Raw genomic sequence first — 8243 nt, forward strand, 5'->3', positions numbered from 1 at the left:
ATGTGCTGAGAGTAGACTTGAGGCTAAAGTCTCGGCCACACGCCATGCACTTGTAAAGCCTCTCTCCTGTGTGTGTTCTCTGGTGGGGACTGTCTTGTGGCTAAAAGCTTGCCCACACTCCCCCCACACTTTAGGCTTCTCCCCAGAATGTGTCTTCTAATGGGTGATGAGGGTTGATCTATCACTAAAGCCCCAACCACACTCCCTGCAGACAAAAGACTTGTCCCCTGGATGTATCCTCTGGTGTAGGATGAGGTGTGATTTCACTCTAAAGCTTTGGCCACAGTTCCACAGTTCCTGCACACATAAGGCTTATCTCCTGTGTGAATCCTCTGGTGCTTAACAAGGTCTTACTTTTCACTAATGCCTTGCCCACATACTGCATGCACAAAGGGCTTCTCCCTTGTGTGTGTCCTCTGGTGTGAGAGGAGGTGTGACTGCGAGCTAAAAGCTCATCCACACTCCCTTACACACAAGGCTTTTCCTCTGTGTGTGTCCTCTCGTGTCTGATGAGATGTGACTTCCTGCTGAAACCTCGTCCACACTCCCTGCACACACATGTTCCCCCTGTGACTGCCTTGTGTCTGAATAGGTTTGTCTTCTAGCTATAATCTAGTCCATGCTCTCCAAACTCAACTGTTCCTGCCCTCTCGCGAACTCTGTGCACTTCCCCAGAGTTTGTGCTATGAGCTGGACTGAGTTGTACCTTCAGTACTTGGCTGCCTGCCTGGTTACTTATGGATGGTCCCCCGGGGTGAGTGAGGGAAAACCAGAGAAGTCCCCCTCTCATTTGTACTCCCAGACAAGGGTTGAGAACCTCCTCTTTCTTGATTTTCTTTGGACCCCCAGTGGTTTTTATCAGAATGCTGTTGCCACTGCTGCTGCTGCTGCTGCTGCTGCTGCTGCTGCTGGTCCTCTGGGCAACAATCTCCTGGTTGGAGTGGATTTACTGAATATAAATCTGGACTACAGGATGACTGAGTAGTTCGCGTTGACTGAGAAATTGCTGCTTGCCAAAGACCAGAAAGCAGGAGGGCCAGGGATGAACTTCCGGTTTTGATTCTCCTGAAGAAAGGAGGGAAAGAAGTTCTGAGTCAGAGTAGTCATAGGAAAGGCTCACTGGGCTCCTCTTCCTTGTCTTATGGTTAAGAGCTAGCCCATTGGGGCGCCTGGGTGGCTCAGTGGGTTGAGCCGCTGCCTTCGGCTCAGGTCATGATCCCAGGTCCTGGGTTCGAGCCCCACATCGGGCTTTCTGCTCAGCGGGAAGCCTGCTTCCTCCTCTCTCTCTGCCTGCCTCTCTGCCTACTTGTGATTTCTCTCTGTCAAATAAATAAATAAAATCTTAAAAAAAAAAAAAAAAGAGCTAGCCCATTAATCATTCACAATGACTCATGTCCTTTTCCCCAAGCCATACTTTACAGGACCTACATTTCCATTCAACTTCTTTAAACTTTTTATATGGAAATAGTTTCAAATGTACAGAATAGTTGCAAGATTAAGAACAATACAAAGAATATCTGGGCACCCTCTACCCAAATTACCTATTGTTAACGTGTGATGTTATATATACATGTGTGTGTATGCATGTGTATGTATGTATATTTTTTCTCTGAAACATCTGAGAATATGCTGCATATGTCATGGTTCTTTACCCCTAAATACTTTGGTGTGTATCATAAAAGTAGGGGTATTCTCTTCCATAACTACAATACAGTTATCAATTTCGTAGATTTGACATTTACATCGTACCTGTATCTAAGTTTCATATATATTCCAATCTTGTCAGTTGAGCCAATAATGTCCTTTTATAGCATTTTCCCAACAGTACAGGATCTGGTCTAGGATCAGATATTATAATTAGTTACCATGTTTCTTTAGTTTCCTCCCCCTATTTTTAAAGAACATTCTTCATGTTTTAGAATATATAGAGAGCATTCCTGATGTTTTCCCATGATTAGATTCAGATTATGTACCGCAATTTTTAAATATTACATCCTTTACCTGAACCCCAAAATCCCACAGCAAAACCTACTGTACATATTATCTTACAAGGAATCTTCCAAGCAAGCATCAGAGGTATCTCAGCTCTATAAGTATCTGTAATTATACTAAAATTATCTTCTAGGCCATAACCAGTTACACTGACACAAATAGCTACAACATTTGTTTCCAATAAGAGAGAACCATCTTTATGAACTAAATGGGAATGTCCTTTGTGACTTTTCCTATGGGAAGAAAGAACAGGTGACTTAGGAGTTACTCAGTCTGGATGTCCTCCAATGTAGAAGGTAGTATAGAACAGTGGTTAAAGAGCACATGTGAAATCTACATTTGAGTTTCCCCATCCATTCACAGATACTCGTTAGAGGACTAGTATGCATCATTCTACCAGGAAGTGGAGATTCAGCAAAATAAAAGACAGGGAGGCACAACTGACTTAATGACCTTGGCTCTTGGTCCCCCGAATTAGTCCAAGATATGCTCTTCTCTGTTTTCCACAAATCAGCACCTACAGAAATTTTACCGTTTGTCTGCACTTACCTAAGAAATCATCAAAACTGGATTGCAACTCTTCTAGCCAGCTAAAGATGATAAATCATGAACTCTTTGAAATCATGGGAGACCAGACCCTTTATTGGCCCTAACTGAAGACTGTTTCCTGATTAATAAAAGGAGTGTTTTCACCAAATATGTACAGACCCACAGATTCATTCCATCCCATGCAGAATGCTAAAGTTTTCATCTTTTATTAGCACAAATGCCATAAAACTGCCTTTCTAGTCCTTAAATATCTCTGATATTTCTCTGTGAACTATTTAGTAAAAGTTTTTCTACTGGTATATATATATATATATCTTTATCTGACAATTAAATAAACTCAGAATTTTTTTTTTAGTAAGTTTTGGTGGTCTTTGCTTTATGACCTGACATTTGGATTCTAAGAGTTGTTATTACCATGACCATTTGCCATAACAAATAGCACCTGCATGGTGAGTGCTATGAAGTGTGTAATCCTGACGATTCACAGACCTGTACCCCTGGGGCTAATAATACATTATATGTTAATATAAATTTAAAAAAAAAATAAATAGCACTTGCTATGGGCCCAGCATTTTGCTATATAATGTTTTTCATGAAAACCAAATTTAGTTCTGCTATTATCATTTCATAGATGGGGAAACTGAGATTTAGAGGGGGTAAGTAACTTATCCACAGCTACAAAGTAAGAAGAGACAAGACAGGATTCAGGATGTGCTCTTTTTTTTTTTTTTTAATTTATTTATTCAACAGACAGAGATCACAAGTAGTCAGAGAGGCAGGCTGAGACAGAGAGGGGAAGCAGGCTCCCTGCCGAGCAGAGAGCCTGATTCAGGGCTCAATCCCAGGACCCCGAGATCATGACATGAGCCAAAGGCAGAGGCTTTAACCCACTGAGCCATCCAGGCGCCCCTCAGGATGTGCTCTTAAACAAACCACAGATAACTCTGACTACTTAGCATACAAAGGTTTATATCCTACTAAATCTGTCCTTAAAGGTAGAGAAAAAAGCTTCTAAGCAAAAAATGACACTCTTGCTGCCTTGACTAGGTTTTTGCAGAAAATAACAAGAATTAAGCCCCGGACACAGATGCAGTCTTCTGAGGGGAAAGCTAACCCAATTTCGCGTATAAACTAAATCTGGAGGCAGTCTAGGGCTGTAAAGCTGCCACCAAGACATCCTGATCAGGAGATGTTCAAACACCAGCCCAACTGCACTGACTCAGGACAAAGTGGGGGGGGGGGGTAGCTAAGTCACGCTGCTCCAGAGGAGGTACTGAACCCAGTCCTAAAAGGATCCTCACCCATTCCAAAGGTAGTATTCCCTGGGGCCTGGAGAGCTCTGCCCTGAGATCAGGAATAGAAGAAATGGGTGGGAGTGGGGGACTAAAGCCAATTCTCTCTCTTCCTTCTCTTTTTTAAAGAGCAGAGTGGAGGGTGGGGTGGCAAGAGGGGGTGGAGAGTGGGGTGGAGAAGGAGAGAGAATCTCAGGCAGAGTTCATGCTGAGTACAGAGCCTGAGTACAGATGGGGGTTGTTGATCTCACAACCCTGAGATCATGACCTGAGCTCAAATCAAGAGTCAGAGGCTCAACCGACCGAGCTACCCAGGCACTCCTCTTCCTTTTTTAGTCTATATTTATTCTATATTTCTAATAAATAGGACTCTTCACTTAAAACATTCATTTTAAAAGTCCATAATGTTCTGAGTAAAAGCCAAGCTCCTCAGAGGGCCTGCAAGGTTCCGCATTCTCTGGTGATCTGCTGCCTCTCTGACTCTATCTATTCTCCACCCTTTGTTTGCTCCACCAGAGCCATGCTGACCTCCCCTCCTGAAGCCTTGCACTGGCTGTTTCCTATGTTGGGAACACCATCCTCCCAGACATATCACTGATATATACCCTGATTTCTAACATCTCATTTATTGTCCTGAAATGAAATATATATTTAATAAATTGTGCCCATACAAAGAATATTTTTAAGATAATGGAATACCTTATCCAAAATACCAAAAAGGAATTTTAAAAAGTAATTTACAATAAAACATTATGCATTTCAATATGAATTTCTTGTCAGGACTACATTAAGAGACATAACAAAGCAATCAGATGTTCACAGCTGTAGGCAGATCATCGTGAACACGAAGTTACAAATGCAGACAGATACAGATGTCTTTTGATTACACACATGTGCCTATTTTATTGGTGATAGACACAGGTGTGCTGTATAGGTGGTGACTCAAACACTGCCACCAGCACTGCCATTGATGATGTGATTTTTTTTTTTCATATTGATAAACACCTCTTGGTAAAGTTTGGAAGTGTTTTCCCGATTTATAATCTATGCAAAAATTACCTTATGGTGTTATCTAAAACAGATTTATATTCTAGATTTAGAGCATTACAAACAGATTCATGACCCATGGAGAAAAACCAGGAGAGGGAAAAATTGATACAGATTTAAGAGACATTTTAAAAAAATGGAATGTGTGGATCTTGTCTGAATCCGGATTCAGGTTTGCAAAAAGACTTTTTTGAGATGTTCAGGTAAATCTGAACATGGACTAAGTGTTAAATGATATGGAAGCACTACTGATAATTTTGTGAGATATGATAATGATACTGTGGTTATGTAAGGCAAAATTGTCCTTATTTAGTAGAGTTGCACTGTGATATACTTAAGAGTGGTATGCCATATTATATGGGATTTGCTTTAAAAGATTCAGCAATGAGAGAAAAAAATATATGGAAAGGAAGGAAAGGATGAATCAAGAGTAGCAAAACATTTCAAAGCCTGAAGTGGATCCAATAGGATCCAAAGTTTCAGTGTAAAGATTAATTTGAATCAGGTTATTTTAAGGCAATTTTAACATAGTCCTCAGAATCAACAAAAATGTGAGCATAGAGAATAAGAAGACCAGATGAAACAAGATGAAAACTAGACCAAATTAGATTGGCCAGTTGAAAGCGAATTTAGGGACACCTGGGTGGCTCAGTCTGCATTTTTGGCTCAAGTATGACCCCAGGGTCCTGGGATCAGGTCCCACATTGGACTCCCTGATCAGCAGGGAGTCTGCTTCTCCCTCTCCCTCTGCCCCTGCCCCTGCTCATGCTCTCTCTCCCATTCTCTCTCAAATAAATAAATAAAATCTTAAAAAAAAAAAAAATTCTCTCCCCTTCTCTCTGCCCCTCCCCACTGCTCATTTGCATGTGTGCTCTCCCTCTCTCTCAAAAAAACTTAAAAAAAATCTTTAGGGGTGCCTGGGTGGCTCAGTCATTTAAGCATCTGCCTTCAGTTCAGGTGATGCTCTCTGGGTCTTGGGATTAAGCCCCACGTCAGGCTCCCTGCTCAGTGGGAAGTCTGCTTTTCCCTCTCCCTCTGCCCTTCCCTCTGCTTGCTCTCTCTCTCTCTCTCAAATAAATAAATAAAATCTTTTAAAATTAAAAAAAATAAACTTTTAGGGGCACCTGGGTGGCTCAGTGGGTTAAGCCTCTGCCTTCGGCTCAGGTCATGGTCTCAGGATCCTGGGATCGAGCCCTGCATCTGGCTCTCTGCTCAGTGGGGAGCCTGCTTCCCCCTCTCTCTGCCTGCCTCTCTGCCTACTTGTGATCTCTGTCTGTCAAATGAATAAATAAAATCTTTTAAAAACTAAAATAAATAAAATAAACTTTTAAAAATAAAATACTATCATTTCAACACATAATCAATATCGAAAAGTTATAAGTAGTTTATATTCTTTGTCAAGTGTGTACTTGACAAAGCACATCTCAATAATGACCTTAAATTTTCAAAGGTTAAAGGAAAATGTAGTCTCACCAAGAACAAAAAATAAATAAACTTGTGGGGGCAGAAGACACAAACAGACATTTCTCCAAAGAAGACATCCAGATGGCCAACAGACACATGAAAAGAGACACATGATGTTCAACATCACTCATCATCAGGGAAATGTAAATCAAAACTACAATGAGGTATCACCTCATACCCATCAGAATGGCTAAAATCAAAAACACAAGAAACAACAAGTGTTGGTGAGGTTGCAGAAAAATAGGAACTCTTGTGCACTATTGGTGGGAATGCAAACTGGTGCAGTCACTACGGAAAACAGTATGGAGTTCCCTCAAAAAGTTAAAAATAGAACTACTCCATGATCCAGTAATCATGCTACTATTTACCCCCAAAATACAAAAATACTAATTCAAAGGGATACATGCACCTCTGTGTTTACAGCAGCATTATTTACAATAGCCAAATTAATGGAAGCAGCCCCAGTGTTCATCAGGAGATGAATGGATAAAGAAGATGCGGTATTTATATATAATGGAATATTACTCAGCTGCAAAAAAAAAGAATGAAATCTTGCCACTTGCTCTGACATGGACAGACCTAGAGAGCTTAATGCTAAGCAAAATATGTCTGCCAGAAAAAGACAAATACCATATGATTTCATTCATATGTGAAATTTAAGAAACAAAACAAACAAGCAAAGGGGTAAATAAGAGATAGAGACAAACCATGAAACAGACTCAAGTATAGAGAATAAACTGACGGTTACCAAAGGGGAGGTGGGCCAGGGGATGGGTGAAACAGGAGATGCGGATTAAGGACTGCAGTTGTCAGGATGAGCACTGGGTGATGTATGGAAATGTTGAATCACTATACTGTACACCTGAAATGCAATATTGTCTGTTAAATATACCGGAATTAAAATTGTTTTAATTAATTAACTTGTGGTTGATGGGGAAATATTTTAGACGTGTCCAGTACTTAGTTACAAATTAATTAGAAGTAAAATTTAAAATGTAGTTCCTCAGTAGTGCTCGCCACAACAGGTGGTGTAGCCTGACCCCCGGACAGAGGCGGCCGGAGATTCCCGGCGGCGGCGGTTAGCACCATGGACAGTGTCCAGGACTCAAGGGGGAAGGCAACGCCTCTCCACCGCAGGGCAGGTGAGCAGTCGAAGGAGTCCTCAGCAGCGTGCACAGCGCCCAGCCTCAACCGCCACATCCTGAGGGGCAGCCCAGGCCTAGGACACCGCTGACACCAGCTCGGCGCCTGAGGTCCAAGTGCGGGAGGAAGTAGGCCGGTCACCTCCTCTCTCCCTTGTCCCTTTGGCCCGCCGAACCGGTCGGCCGACTCACCGCGAGCCGTCGAACCCCGAGCACAGCCCGCGGGTCCCACCTCCGAGCCTAGGCTGACAGGAAGGCGAAGCGGGGGCAGGGGCGACTGTGGCGTAGGCAAGCCGATGGAGGACTGTGCGGCGATCCTAGGCGCCGAAGGTGGGTCAGAAGGAGGCGGGATTCTAAAGGAAGTGCGTCACCCCGCGGCGTGCAGCCAGCGGGGAAGCGTAGTTCAGAAGCAGAACGGTCTTCCGTCCCTCCAGCCCCAAGTGCAGGGAGCTGTCACCGCGTGTGAACAGTGCCATGACCTTATGTGATCAGCACCGTGATGCCACATGATCAGAGCACTGACTCCAAGTGATGGGAAATGTGGCCCCTCTAACCGTGACTGTGACCCCCACATGCTGGGGCCATGACGCAAGTAATCAGAGCGTGCAGCCCCCGTGCCAAGGGCCCTGATCCCACTTAGTCAACGGGTTGACCCCATGTCTTCCGGGGCTGTGACCACCGCCTTGCTCAGAGCAGTCACCCCTATAGTGCTATTCTTCCAACCAGGATCTAACTTCTCTGGGGTCTGGACTGTAAG

The 8243-nt window shown here is 43.1% G+C and overlaps 1 long non-coding RNA gene across 1 annotated transcript; it reads right to left on the bottom strand.

The window, feature by feature from the left end:
- Positions 1 to 644: 644 nt before the first annotated feature.
- LOC125080837 (uncharacterized) lies at positions 645 to 7818 on the bottom strand. The gene is made up of 3 exons (XR_007121509.1): positions 7679 to 7818; positions 1750 to 1838; positions 645 to 1065 (listed from the first exon to the last, which is right to left on the bottom strand). It is a non-coding gene; the product is annotated as an uncharacterized LOC125080837 (long non-coding RNA).
- Between the last annotated feature and the right edge of the window lie 425 nt (positions 7819 to 8243).

The sequence above is a fragment of the Lutra lutra genome, chromosome 1 (assembly GCF_902655055.1).
Source record: "Lutra lutra chromosome 1, mLutLut1.2, whole genome shotgun sequence".
Classification (NCBI taxonomy): domain Eukaryota; kingdom Metazoa; phylum Chordata; class Mammalia; order Carnivora; family Mustelidae; genus Lutra; species Lutra lutra.